The sequence below is a fragment of the Gymnogyps californianus genome, chromosome 1, assembly GCF_018139145.2.
Source record: "Gymnogyps californianus isolate 813 chromosome 1, ASM1813914v2, whole genome shotgun sequence".
Classification (NCBI taxonomy): domain Eukaryota; kingdom Metazoa; phylum Chordata; class Aves; order Accipitriformes; family Cathartidae; genus Gymnogyps; species Gymnogyps californianus.
This window is the reverse complement of record NC_059471.1, coordinates 91358959-91373609: the sequence shown is the minus strand read 5'-3', so window position 1 is coordinate 91373609 and position 14651 is coordinate 91358959. Positions and strand designations below refer to the sequence as shown.

At 36.4% G+C, this 14651-nt stretch overlaps 1 protein-coding gene across 2 annotated transcripts in view; it reads left to right on the top strand.

Moving 5' to 3' along the window:
* DMD (dystrophin) overlaps positions 1-14651 on the top strand; it is a 922027-nt gene that overhangs the window by 819716 nt on the left and 87660 nt on the right. The window lies entirely within an intron of this gene.

The following is a 14651-nucleotide window of genomic DNA, read 5'->3' as shown; positions in this document are numbered from 1 at the left end:
GTTAAGAAAAGAAAAGCAAGGGGAAAGACGTTAAGGAAAGTAGATGAGCAGGGTGAGGTCAGTAGAAGGACTACTGTTTTAATTTGGTGTATCCTGGCTTGTTCAGTAACAAGCACAGATCAGAAGTAACTAAATGTTCTCTAGCATTTATGTCTCTGGGTTTTAATTTGGCACAGGAAGGTTCCTTCTTTCCTCTTCATCTTCTTAAAATACTTCATTTTGCAGATTTTTGCAGAGAAGAGTCTTTAATGAGTAAACACACTTTAGTGCATTGTAAAAGCTGGGGGTATAATCCATTCCATGAAAGATATTCCTGTATTTTAATAAATGAGGCACATTTTCATACAGTGATTGCATTGCTAGTACCTGCCCTTGTAGTATTGATTAATTTTTCAGCTAGTGAGATCTGCAGAATTGGAAAACCCTCAAAAATGGTGAATACCTATATACCTGAGGAAAATAGCTCTCAGGTTAACTAAAAACTATCCCTAGTGGGTTGACGTTTGGTGCTTGGCACTTGGAGGGCTTTAACACAGAATGGGATTGCTGTAACTCTGAGGTTCTGAAACATCTACATATATGTTTATTTGTTCAACCACTTATTTTCTTTCTTTTACAGAAGCACCTTTTTGCTAGGTCAAGTTAATTTTTCCCCTGTGCTGATTCACTCTACTTTTTTCCTTTTTTGCTGCTTGTCAGATGCTTTCTAGGAGATTCAGCATGCTAAAGCAGTTCATTTTCTCTCTTTCAGACTTCCATCCCCTACTGCAGTGAAGATACTTACTTACTGAACTGTAATATTTTGCAGAATTTTGCCATTTGATTGTCATAGATAAATTCAGTGGTGGAGCATCGTAAAAACTGAATAATTTTCACTGAATCCAGAATTCAGTCTTCATTTAACTAAAAGGTTTCGTGCCTAGCACTCTAAGCAAGCTTCTTTGTAAATCTGAGTAAGTTCAATACTAGTTTCTTGCAATGCTGAATCTTATAATCATCAAATAAGTAACCTACCTTTTTTAAAATCAACTTTGGAGATCTTTTTAGATTATTAGCTCTTTACAAGCATTGAACTATAATATCATTAGAAAGATTTCCTAAATTGTAAGGGGGTTATAGCCTTCTTTATTGTAATAATGACAGGCAGAGAGGCCATTTCTGGGAAGGATCAGTGACAGATTACTATTTTCCATTCCAGACTCCATTCATTCAGGGACAGACCCTTGAGCAGTGTTGTGGCAAATGAGAGGAAATTGCCAGTTTCTTATTTATCCAAAATGGGTAAATGCTGTGTTTCCCAAAATATATGTATGTATACTTTCTACTTATGCGTGTCCTTGAAAAAGCTACTGAAGCTGCTCTTTGTTAAAGACTTTTCTGCATTTGGTCTAGAAATACAGAAGGAGATGCATCTCTGTGAGTATGGATTTCAGATATGCTATACTAGTTGCAGATTTCCCTTCTAAAGAGTGAACTCTGGAAGCAGAAATAAGCAAATGAAATAGCCTCAACTTTCTGTTTCGTATATTAATCTTCTTCAAAATCATACCCAGCTTCAACCTACAGAAACCCTGGAGAGTGGAAATAAGTGGTTTGCAGCTGTTTTCCTGAGTGTAACAGACTATGTATTTTGTAGCTGGAAATGTCAATGATTACAGGAATAAAAAATAAAAAAAAGGAGTTAGAACTACTAAACCTAAACCACATTTTTATTTCTCCATCTATAAACTTTTAGTGCAAGTCATTTGGAATAGAGGCATCTTGAAATTTTACTTCAGTGTTTAGAAGGAAATTTCTTCCAGATTTCTGCCAGTGAGAGCATTTTAGCCACGAGGACCCAGCTGTTGAAAAGCATATATTATCTCTATACTGCAGTTTACTTTAAGTATCACCTGAAAATTAGAGGTTAAAAAACAGATTCCCAAAGGTCTCTTACTGATGAGCTCACCACCATTTCCAAATACTGGTTTGAACTTCGGACTTCTGAACTGAGCTATTTTGACATAAACCCTCACTAGAAGCATAAACGAAAACCACCAAGAGATTATCTTTCTGGCCATAGGTGCACTCACCTTATTTGTTCTTTTAATTACTGCCTGTTAATGGAAGTGCTTATTCTTTTAGTACTGCTGTAATATTACCAAACAATTTAAAACACATAGCAGATTCTTCAATTGCAGGCGGTGTTCTGTATCTTCATATTTGACCAGTGTTTTCTCCTGCACATTCTTCATTCATCTGCTTTTCCACTATTTTAATTGTGCTATGGCACAAAAGCAATGAAAGCCTTACCAATATGGTCATTACATGTTAGTGCTTGCTTTCATATGCTATTATTTCTTCTCCTGTTTCCAGTTTGAGGGAGGAATAAATATTTCATCACACTCTAACAATCTTGAAATGAGCAGAAGAACCTACAGAGGACTCAAAGTTATGGTGGGGCCAGTTTAGGCTCCTGTCAGACTTACTGTCAGAAGTTTGGAAATCAAATTTAAGTTCTGCGCCAAAAGCAGCTTGCATGGATTGAGAGATATGCTCATTGATTTCAGCAAAGTTACTTCTTATTTTTAGCAGTGTAAAAAGGATCAGAATCTGGCTTTCAGCATTTCCTCTCATGTATCATGTTTTTTCACATCAGTGCCCAAAGTACTGCAGAATAAACATTTGCTGCTGGCAAAACGCAAATCTGTATCTGTGTAGTTTTGAGAAATCGGAGCGCAAAACCCTCAGCGCTGTTTTGCTCTGGGGCATTTGTTCACTATTCTAGAAATAAGGAGTGGAAAAGAGTCTGTCAGTGTGAATCCTTTACCAAACTCGCCTGTGTGGGTATGCCCACATCGTGTGGTCTCGCACTAGTCCTCTTTCGTTTGGATCGAGTCAGCCAATGGGACTCCTTTCTCCTGTGTCAGTCCCAATGTTGGTTTTGGTCAATGGCATATATTTATAACATCCAGAGACCTGCCGAACAATTCTCCTTCGGTACATGTGGTTTTTAAAGTACTTATCAACTTTTTTCCCCAGTTTTATAAACCCAAATTAAATTTCTGCTGACTTTAGACACATCTTTCTGACTCTTACTCACTCTTCCTTTTTCTTTCTGTTATGCGTTAGTTTATCTCCTCCAAATATTTAAAGAAGTCCTGTGAGCCCAGTGTTGCTCTGACATCTCCAGACTGAAGTTCTGCTCATCTGTTTTGCCAGTTCTGCAGCAAGTTTCAAGGACACCGACAAAGATCGTCGCTGCCTTGCCTTGCCCTGTCTTGTTGCATCTTGCAGATTTTCAGCTTTCCTCAATTCTCTCTTTATTAGATCCTCCCAATAATTGTTAGACATTTACACCCACGCACTTTCCTTAAGTCACAGCTTTCCTCTTCTTTGTGGAGAAGTTAGACAAAAGAGACAACCAACCAAAAAAATCTAGAAAACTGCCTCCTGCCCTGTTGTCTAGATTTTTAGTTTTCCTGGATAATTTGCTTGCCACAATCTTTCCTCTCTGAGCTCAGCCTGCTGCAAGGCTCAGCACTCTCCAAAAACACAGCTCAAATATATTCTAATTTTATACTCTTCAGGTCTTTTTGCCATTATCTCAAAGAAGTATGTGATGTGCCTCAAGTAAGAGCATTTACCTGCAATTTTTTTTTGTTTCAGAAGCCTTCCTGAAGTATACAGAACTTCCTTTTTGTATTTACTAAGAAAGTAACATATGCACTGGTGAATAATGAGTAAATCTCTTCAGCAAAATAAGAATAATTTTGGGTTTTTTAATGTAAGCTGTTCATAAGAGTAATACGTACTGACAACCTTTAACACAGCTTCACCTAACAGATTCCCATTGCAAGTGAGACCAAACAGGTGGCAACCCCCAATCAGTGCCTTGTTATCTTTGATCTGAGATTGAGAAGCTTTGATCTACCTAATGTATAATAAATAAGATTCTGCATTTTAATCATCTTGCTGCTTTCATATCACTTGTGTTGCAAAGTCTTATTTTATTTCCAAAAACTCATCCTGACTTTGTTGATCTTTTTTTTTTATCAGATTATTTTTGATCATTTATTTATTTCAACATACCTACCAGTAGACAGATGATACACCAGCTGGAAGTTATTATACTGTATACCCACCACTTCCCTATCCACCTTTGTCCTATTCCTATGCCTGCAAAAGATGTAGCTGTTCCTAATTTTTTTTTTACTTTACACCATGTAAGAGACTGACCAAATGATCCTTTTAGGTTAATATATTGGCTGACAGAAAATGCAGTTAGGCTTAAAGTTTCCCTTGTTTCTACATGTACTCCTCACTCCTCCAGTACAGACCAAAAATTTATCTTACCAATGAAATAAACTTGAAGAGTTCCTTAAAAATAGCAATCTCAATTATGCTTTTACATATATACAACAATCTAAGGTTGGTGCTGCAGTATTTTTAGTAATTTAGTACTCATATTACTATTCAAATTCCCTGTACTTACTTGCATTCAGTCTGATTGTTTCAAGGCAGGGAGGATCAGACCAAACCATATCTATAAAAAAGGCATTATTGAAACCAATAATATTTACACAATATATAAGAATAATAGCATAGAATAGTCCTGCATTGCTTATGAATAGGTATTTCTTTCCAACAATGTGCTTTATCTTGTACTCACGGAAATCTAGTGCTAAATTTCTCACCAAATTCTGCAATGTCAAATTAGCACTTTATTAAATGTTGAGTTAGAAAGAGGAAAACTATAGAATAGACACTTAAATTGTTCTGTAAAGGGTATTTTAAATTATCCTCTTAATTGTAAATTACACAAAAAGACAAAGTAGAGAAAAATATAATTTCAGCATAATGACCTAAATTAAGAAAAGAAGAACTGTCTTTTTCAATGTTGGAGTTGGTGGCTGGAACTGATTTATATAAACTGTGCCCACCTAGGAACAAGCAAACCCATGAAATTAAAAATCCATCAAATTGTTTTAAGTGAGAGAATGGGGTAGTCTGCCAATACGAGAACAACCTGTACTCACTAAGGAATGCAGCCAAAATTTTGTTTGGAAGTAAAATTCGGCTCAGTATGTAGTATACAATGCACTAAAAGGGTTAGAGCATTGTCATTGCACACTATGCTTTTGCAGTTTACAAACTTGGCAAGATGCTGTAGTGTATGTGAATACAGAAGAGTCCAAGAGAGCAGATGAGTATTCTTCGAAGTCCTACCTTTTACCAGTTTCTTATAGAAATTGCTACCTAAACCATTCCTTTGTACATAACAAAACTTTAAGAAATAAATGCCATGGGAGGCCAGCTGCTCTGCTGATATGCATTGGAACTGCTTCTTCAATTAGTTAACTGTCAAAAATTGTGCCACCTTATAAAGTTTTTGAATGGAAATAATAGTTGTTTTTCTTAGAAAATCTGACTGCTGCAAACTTTGGAAATTGCATATAAAGCATTCAGCACACTTTAAAAGAAATTATGATATGGCTGCTCTTCATTGGTAGTGACTTGGTTTTGTCAAATCAGTTGCTTTCTGGATAGAAAATCCACTACTTAAAAATAATGACCCACATTAGGTCGGACAATTTGAAATGAAAAAAAAAAAAATTTTTTAAATAAAAAAAAAAGTGTAAATAAAATCATGCCTTAGGTCCACAGGAGCACTAAGTGGGAAGTAGAGGAGTACCACGGCCAGTCTGCTGCAGAGCGGTCCACCTCTCAGCAATAAGAACAAGAGTCACTGTGTGAAATTTGGACCAAGAGATGACTATCATTCTCAGGGCAGACACACATAGCAGTGTAGGTGTAAGATAACGTGCCACTAGAAAGTCCAAATAACCACAGTATTGTCACATTTGGAGAGTTGATCTCTCTTGGCTATTTCATAGACTAAATCATTTAATTAAATGGCAGCATAGACATAGTCCCACTGGCCTTGTTTTGTCCAAATTGCTAGCAAGTTTCATGTACAATGTTGACATGGAAATAACTATAAAAACCAGTCACTTTCTTCATCTCTGATCCAACAGAGTGCAGTCATCACCAAATGATCATTTTCATTGCATATAATCCCTTTTAAAATTTTAAAATAAAAGCTAGCCTCAGTGAAGTGTAATGTTTACTACGAAAATTATCAGAAAAAGAATAATAATATGGCATAAAGTTAAAAAAATATTATATTTATTTGTTTGGGGAATGGAAGACTTTTAATGATGATACCTTACTCAAGAACAAGAAATATGTTTCTTCTCTTTGATTTCTAAATTGTAATTCTTAGAATAAAGCCAAATGAATGCTCAGTATGGCAAGCTGCTAAAAATAAAACTCTCCAAAGGTTTTAGTTCAGTATTAAATACACTGATTTGATAAAAACAGTGGATTAGATGGAGTCTAATCCTTCACTCCCTGCTTGGGCTCTATTTGGCAAAATTCTTAGGCTGTCAGCTTCTGCAAATCTTTGCAAAATTATTTTTATCCTTAATAAATTATTTGCTCCGTTAGTTACCCTAAAAACAGAACAAATTGAGGGACATGGGTGGAAGGATAATAATTTGAGAAATAATGACAGCAGATTTTTAAGAATGAGAATGAAGAGCAACTGCAGCAACAAAACTATCGAAAAGTAACAAGAGATTCATTTCCAAATACTGATAAAAATTATGATGTCCATAAGCAAAAATAAGTTTCATTACTAAAGTACAAAAGTATTTAGACACTACATATCTTAACCCAGGTTTTATTTAAAAGATAAGGTTGAAGGTCTTTTTTTTTATTTTCCCTTGGCTAATGCGTATTAGTGTAAAGACATTAACTGAAGTGGTGATAATGGTTTGCAAAATGACATTTGGTTCTAAAGCTGGCAACCACGAGCCAGAGCTGTTGATAGCAATTGAAGGAAAATTATTTACCTCGAGAGAAAAATAATAATTTAAAACACCACCATATTTTCTTAATATGACAGACTGATTTTGTTATTTTGGAATTAGGGATGAATGCTCAAACTGTTGTAATGTCTTCTGAGACAGGAGGTGTGAGTTTAGGTGATCCTTCTTTCTAACTTTAAGAACACTCAGAAAATCATCTTCTACACAGTAGGTAATATGTTATCTATGTCTATTAAATTTATGCCAGCATAACATTCCAGACTGTGGACACTGTTAAATAAACAAATGGTTTGGATCCTGTGCATGCTCTGCATTTGGAGTGTACTCTGTGATATAGAGAAATCTTGGCTGAATTTGATACTTTTTTTTTCTTGAGAGGAAGATGACAAAAACTGTGTGATGTTTCTTATGACTGATAATATGGAATTAAGTATTTTGAACTTTTAAAATAATCTGGTATTCTGTGTCATGTGGTGAGGGAGATGATAAAGATACGTAACTCCCCTTAGTCCTAGCAATAAGAATCTTCTCTTTAAGTCTGGACTATTTTAGAAAAAGCTGAAGATGTTGATATGGTAGAATTGTAGGCTGACATTTCTGATAATGTTTTCAGGGGAGTTAGATGTAGCAGCAGGGGTCTAAGAATGTTAATATGGACCATAACCAATGTTTAAATCCTTAATATTTTAGGACTGTGTGGATTGTTCAGGATTGCACTTTTGAAAGGAATTTCAAAAGGAAAGGAATCTTTAAGATTAAGAAAATAGTTCCAAATACAAATTTGGAAATTGTTTGATTAGTTCAATGTAGAAAAATGCTCAGTATAGAAAGAAAAAAAAATATTTTGGCTGATTTTGAGCTCCACACAATCACCATTGTTCTTGATTTAATAATGGACTATGGTAGGTCCTAAAAGTCATCTGTGTACCTTCGGTCATAAATGTCAAGGCTCTTTGACTTGTGTAGACAAGGCATCTCTGATTTTCATTGCAAGTTTTTCACAGTGAATTCAACTGTGTTGCTAGAAAGGGAATCTTCATTTTGCAGGTTTATTCTTTCCTAAGAGATTCCATTTTCTGTTTAATAACATAGATCGGAGAACTGAATGAAGGTATGCCAGTAGAATTGCAAGCTATTTGAAGCCTTGTTGAGATGTACCTTGAGAGTTTTGGCTCAATTCAAACGTATAAAATACTGAAAGTATACCTAGACATTGACTTCTATTAAATGCATTCCCATTATTAGACTTAGTTAAACATAAAGTTTAAACTGTGCAATATAGTTTAGCAAAACTTTTTTTCTATCAGCTAGCATCCACAGGATTCTTTCCTGAATTAACTGCCAGCTACTGTGCCAGAGATAGAAGGAGCTACACAAAGATACCTAAATGCAAAAGCTGGGAGGTCTACTTTGTTAGGAAGAGCCATATTACAGTTAAGTAAATGGAAGGAGCAGAATCTGTCTGGAATTATGTGAAGCATGTGCCAAAGTGTAAATGCTTGAACTTGCCACAGGAGACTTGAATGAAATCCTTTTCTTACGCTTAGCTAAGAAATAATTTTTATCTTACCTCAAAATTCCTTTGTATCCCTCTTTACTGAAGTGTTTGAGTGCTAACATACATTTAGTTCCAGTTAGGATAAAATAATATCTGTGCCCTAGGACATGGCTCCATGGTAGCTGATACTGATTCATCTGTCTCTGGAAGCACTAGTTAATGTAGGTATCTGTGTGCCTATATTTGTTTCAAATGACTGTATATATAAACACTAATTTTCACTCTTTGGCATGGACAAGATGAGACTATTGCCACTTGCCATTAAAGGGCACTGCCAGAGCTGTATGAACAATTGCCTCATTTTGTAGCCAAATCAAAGTACACTTTTTTCATAGAATATTGTTTTGAAATGAAATAAAAAGTTTTGATTTCGGAAATGTCAGATGAGAAACTTTTCCTTTCCAGAATTTTTTTCTTGCTGTTACCAACTCTCACCTCAGTTTGGGAATAGTTGCACAACCCTAAACCTGAAGCTGCATTTCTATGCAAATAAAGCATGAGAAATGTCACCTGGATCAGAAGAAGGAGTTAGCCTGGATGGAATTACTGGTAAGGCTAGTTAGGTGTAGCTGCTCCCTCCTCCCATTAACTTCTCTAGGCTGGTTCCTTCCCCAAATGCAGTGCTGCACTTTCCTCTGATTTCTGGATCCCCCCCTAAGACATTTAGGAAGGGAGAGCAAAGCAATCATGCTATGCAGGAAGACTACGCTTCGCTCATGTTACATCAGGGTATTGGGAGAAGCTAAAGACTCTCTGGTTTTGGAACTAAATCAATGCAAGTTTGATTTACTAGGGAGGAAGAACCATCCCTTTCTCACACCAGGGCTCTGCATGGCCCAATCTAGGGAAAAGGTTAGGAGTAGACCTCAAACTTACCACATCTGCTAAGGTCAGCAACCTCGGCATGTTTGGGAAGATGATGGAAAAGCCTAGTGGGTACATAAAAATAGGCAGGGCCTCTTATTGTTAGAATTATATATTATAATGTTTTGTATAGCATATTATAATCGTTGAGGAAACAATATGGTAGTTATGACAGGTTCAAAGTGTATTTTAAAGCAATAAAAACTACAAGTTCTGTAAGAACACAGCAAAGCATCCATTGCTAAAATACAGACAGCAAAAAATGAATGCATTAATTCAAAGGTGCAAAGTTTGCCTAGCTAGTGGTCTGATCGGGAACTTGTCTGCATATAGCTGTCATAAAATGCAATAGATTTCATTGTCCTCTTCTATTACCTAAGTAAGTGCAGCCTTACCTCTGGAACATCCCAGTACATAATCTCCTAGCATGATCTAAGTGGCTTTTTTTCCCAAATGAATATTTTCTCTTCTAGATAATATTTGCATAGGGACATTTTGAAAAAATGTCCTCAATGAAAGAAAAACTTTTCTGTTTGTGTGATATTAGTCATATAAAAAGATTTGATAGCGTCAAAAATACATATATTATGGAATGCAACCAAAAAGTAAATTAGTAAAAAAGGAAGGCATGCTTCTCCTTTAACGTCTGTAGAAGCCTTTGGAAGAGAGGGCTGCTTGTTAGGGACCAGGAATGCGTGGTGACCGGTAGCTAGCGTCAGGTTTTCTGGGCCCTGAGTGAAGCAGGACTGCAAGATGCAGAGTTTCTTGCTATTGAGATCTATACATTGATAGGAAACAGTAGAGAAGTTAATGATTTGGGAAGCTAGCTTTTGTGTTTGCGACACATAATTTTACACATGGAAAGAAAGATTTTGAGGTGAAAAGAGAGTCGGTGAGCAAAAGAGTTTATGAAATCCTGCTTATTTTAATCCCCCAGGAGGAAAAACAGTCATTTATTTCTAACTGGGCACGCAAAGAAAAGTAAGAAATGGAGTTTGCCTTCATTGTTTTGTTTAATTTATCCTTAGTAGTCTGTATTTTTTCTCAGCCTTACTCACTGAAATGATAACCATTCATTTTGCCGATATAGATTCCTCAAACCAAGAATTTACTATGGTGTAATTATTATTTTTCAAGTCTTATTTGTATCTTGTAAAGATCAGCAAGCAGTTTTGCTTGGGATAAGTTTTCTGCTGGTAGATTTTAACTCTTTTTTAATACTTTTTTTGGTTAGCTTTCCAAAAGCCTGGCTTCAGAGGGTTTTTTAATACTTTTAGTTATCTAGCATTTTGCCAGCATTTTGCATCTTTATCTTCCCATTCTTAAGACTATTCACACTCCAGTTCATCTCCATCCCAGAAGAGTAGGGGTTATTCCTTTCTTAATTTACTTTATTTCTTGTAGTTTGGTATGGAAGGGAGAAAAGAGCTTTTGGTATTTACAGGTGCTTACCTGAAGAGCTCAGAATGCTGGTGGAACCTGGACGTGCTATCCACCGCATCCAGCGATGCATGTAATCTTACTTAGTCTCACTCTGCTCCTCGTTTCAGGATCATACACCTGGCAGTAGAGACTGAACAAACACTCTGCTACTGCAGGGTGTCTAAAGTGTCACTATCAGCTTAAAAAATAAATGTAGCCTCTCCAAATTAGCCTTTCCAAGATTTCAACAGGAAGAAATTCATATGTATATCTAATATATCCAAAATGACAGGCACCCTTTCATTCATCTTTTATCAACAGCATGCAATGCAGTGCGACATAAGGCACACAGACGGCTCCCGAGGCTCCATGATACTCATCTCGTAGGGTGACTAAGATTTCAGTTTTAATCAAGTGTCTTTACTGTAGTAAAAGCAAGTACAGCCCAAAGGAACGCAGAGGTTGTGCTGTTGTGCATTCGGCAGGAACAGATGTACTCCTGTCACACGTGCTGTGTACCAATACTTTCCATTCTGTGCATTAAATTGCTGCGAGGTCTGTTATATTTACTGCAGAATTAGTTTTATTAAAAAAAAAAAAAGAAAATAATAAGGATTCCTCTTCCTACTCTGTCTACTCCAAGAACATCTCAGTGAAACGTGTCAGGTAAATTCTTGTGAGCTCCACTTGCCAGTTACACGGCTGCCTTACAGTGCAGAGAATGAGCCCTGTGAAAGAGGCAGCACCTGCTAATCTCCCTTCATACAGGACACAGATTGGGTTTCCCTCTGGACAGAAAGTGGTATGCTCTTTCCCCAACTCTTCCGTGGTGCAAATAACTGATTATAAGTATACAGAGCTATGACTGTTTTAGTAGGTCTTTAATTTACAGTGCAATATTGGGGAAAATGAATGCAGAATTTCAAAACTATTTTCTTCATTGCATTTACAGTATTATAATGTGCTTCCAGTGGTAATGTGCAAACAGCCAAAAAAAGCCCCAGACCAGCAGCATCCAAAACAGTACTCCCTTCTTGGCTCTTCTGAGAGCTATCAACAAATACTGAAAAAACCCTGGAAGTGTCAGCCCTTGGAGCATATTTAACACAGATGATCCAGGAAAGTGTCATCGTGCCACCCCAAGTGATTCTTAGTATTTATTTATACCAAGAAAAAGAAAATAGACTCAAACAGCATAACGGATTAGCCAGCCTGACACAGGGCACCACAACATCTTCTTACATGCAAGGCAAGCGCTTGCTAATCCACTACCCAGATAACTGAGAAATAGTAAAGCCACACTTACAAGGAGGACTACACACTTGACAGAACTATGGAAGCAAGACTTAGTTAATAGGAAAATGTTGCATCTTCACTTTCAATGACAGTAAAACTAAAGAAAGTTTTACTTTAGTAAAAGAGACTAAAGTCTCTTTAGTTTTCTAACTTATAAAGTGCTAAACTTACAAGCAAACCTGTACACTTAATGTCTGCCCTACTAAGTGGTTTTAGGCAAGTCCCTACCCATTTCTGCGTTCGGGTTTCCGTATCTGTCTGTAACATGGAGTAGTGATGTTAATCTCCTACATAAAACTTATGAAGATTTATACTCAAACAATATTGTTTAGGAATCAGTTATTTTATGTTCATATTATTATTTTTAATGTGTGTATCTCTGTGGCTCTTTCCCCATAGAAAAGGGACAATATTCTGAGAAGAACATATTAAAATCGAAAAATCAGGTTTCTCAAATGCACAGATTCCAGTAACCATTTGGACAGCAAGCAATGCAGTCAGACTGCCTGCAAATCCACTTAATCTTTTTATTTTTTTTTTTCCTGAAAGAGTTTTGGGGTAATAAGACAGCCTCTAATTATTATCCCCCATTTATTAGGGGGCTGTGATTTCCCCTTAAGCGCCTGGTGTTGTTAAATGTTGAAGAGACAGATACCTTGATTAGATACAGTCCAGGACAAACCTACAGTATAAAAGAAATAAACACTGTTCTCCTTCTGATTAAGGTCTCTGTGTAGGTGCACAAATTGACTGAATAGCCCTTGGATAAGAAAAGCACCCCAGGGAATTAAAATTCTGCTTACTCTGTAATCCTGTTTTATTTTCTACAGGAAGAAGACTGTCTTTTATCAAATAAATGGTTTAAAATTAAGTATGGCATGAAGATTGGCTTCAGTTACAAATGCCAAAGACAGTAACCATTTACACTGCAAACAAAGTATATTTTCATAATAAATCATGGGTAGTTTAAAAGTAATTTGGAATAAGAGTGGTATTACTTGCATACATTATACAGCAAAAATATAATTTTGAGGTCAATCAAAACAGCTAAAAGCTTTTATGAATTTGGAGACAATCAGAACTACATTAAATAGATTTTTTTTTTAAATCAAATTATGAAGTCAATAGGCCTTAATCCCTTAATCCTTCAACATTCTTGTTTTCCCCTGGGTGTTCTTGAGTGGGTAATAGTTTGATTTGGGAGATCAAAGGGTTAATTTGCTTTTCAATTGAGGAATGACTCAGAGTTCCCCTTTATTGTTAAAAAAAAAAAAAAAAGAGTGGTGTGTGGGTGTAAGGTAGGGGAAAAAAACCAAGAAAATGGATTCACTAATTGGGGTTTTCACCTGCTGTGAGTCTAATTGAATACAATGCTTTATTTGTAACTCAAGGAGAAAGAAGATTATGCAAAGTATGAGAAATTCAGGCTGGTTTTTAAATTCTTATTACTTGGCACTATTGTATGGGAAAGAAGACCAACGTGGTAATAGCAGCATCAAGCTTCTGTTAAGGCGGACCAGGAAACTCCAGAAACAGTAAAACTGGAAGGAATGTGTATCGGGGGCATCAGTACTAGATACTTCTTGAAGGAAAACAAATGACTTTTGCTGTGAAATGGCAGGCTTCGGCTCCCCCGAGTCCCTTTGTATGACACGGGCAGCTGCTCTCTCCCTGTAACAGACCGTGAGGTTCCTCCTGAGTGATACGCTAAACATCCTGTTTTAAAGACTTAAAGAGAGATCTCTCACTTTTTAAAACTTAGCTAAAGATGGGAAAAGGTGAGGTTGGTGATGTAACACAATTGAGAGTCTTCAGGCAGTTCATTCACCTCAAAACTAAGATATCTGAAATAGCAATTGGTCTAATACCAGGTCCAGTGAAATAAATGGAAAATTCTCACAGAGTCTAATGAGTTTTAACGTAGCGATTTATGTTTACACAAAAATTAATCCTCTTTTTCGTTCCATGTTGGGGTAGTGTTGTAGATCCAAGGTAACTGAAAACTGTGAATTAGACCTTTTAAAACAAATTAAACTGTCTGGAAACTATGAGAATTTAACATTTAATTCCATTAGGTTTTATATTTGCATTTGGGGGCCTGAGGTGTTGAACCTTGAGCATCTTACACTTTTAATGCTTCTAGAAAAAAACACGCAGGCTTTCCTTGAACTGCTTGTTGAGCTTTTCCTAAAATCAGATAACCCAGCTACCTGGAGCCTTAAGGGGAGCCCTAAATATCCTGGTACTTAGGATGAAAACCACCAAGTTCAGTGCTTACGGACATCTATGTAATGGGAAAGCAATCTATGGGATATTCCTGTGGTATAGAAACTATGGGTGAGATGAATTTTCTGTGCTTCTAGGCGTGCGTCTTCCCAGTGTAAAAATAGGGAGGTTTTTTGTACATTTGAAAGGCACCCTTTTCGGGTCGCTTTACCAAAAAAGCACAGTCTGTAAGGCTTGAAGAACTACTTAGTTGTGTGAAGGACTCGGTTGTCTACGCAGCATTATTTTAATGAATAAAGGATGTAGATGTAAAACTTGCGTGAGAGGAGACTGGCTGCAGTGATTTGAAATGCTTGTGACACTAAAAGGAGATTGTTAGCTTTTCTTTGTGTACTGAATATTAAGTAGGAATT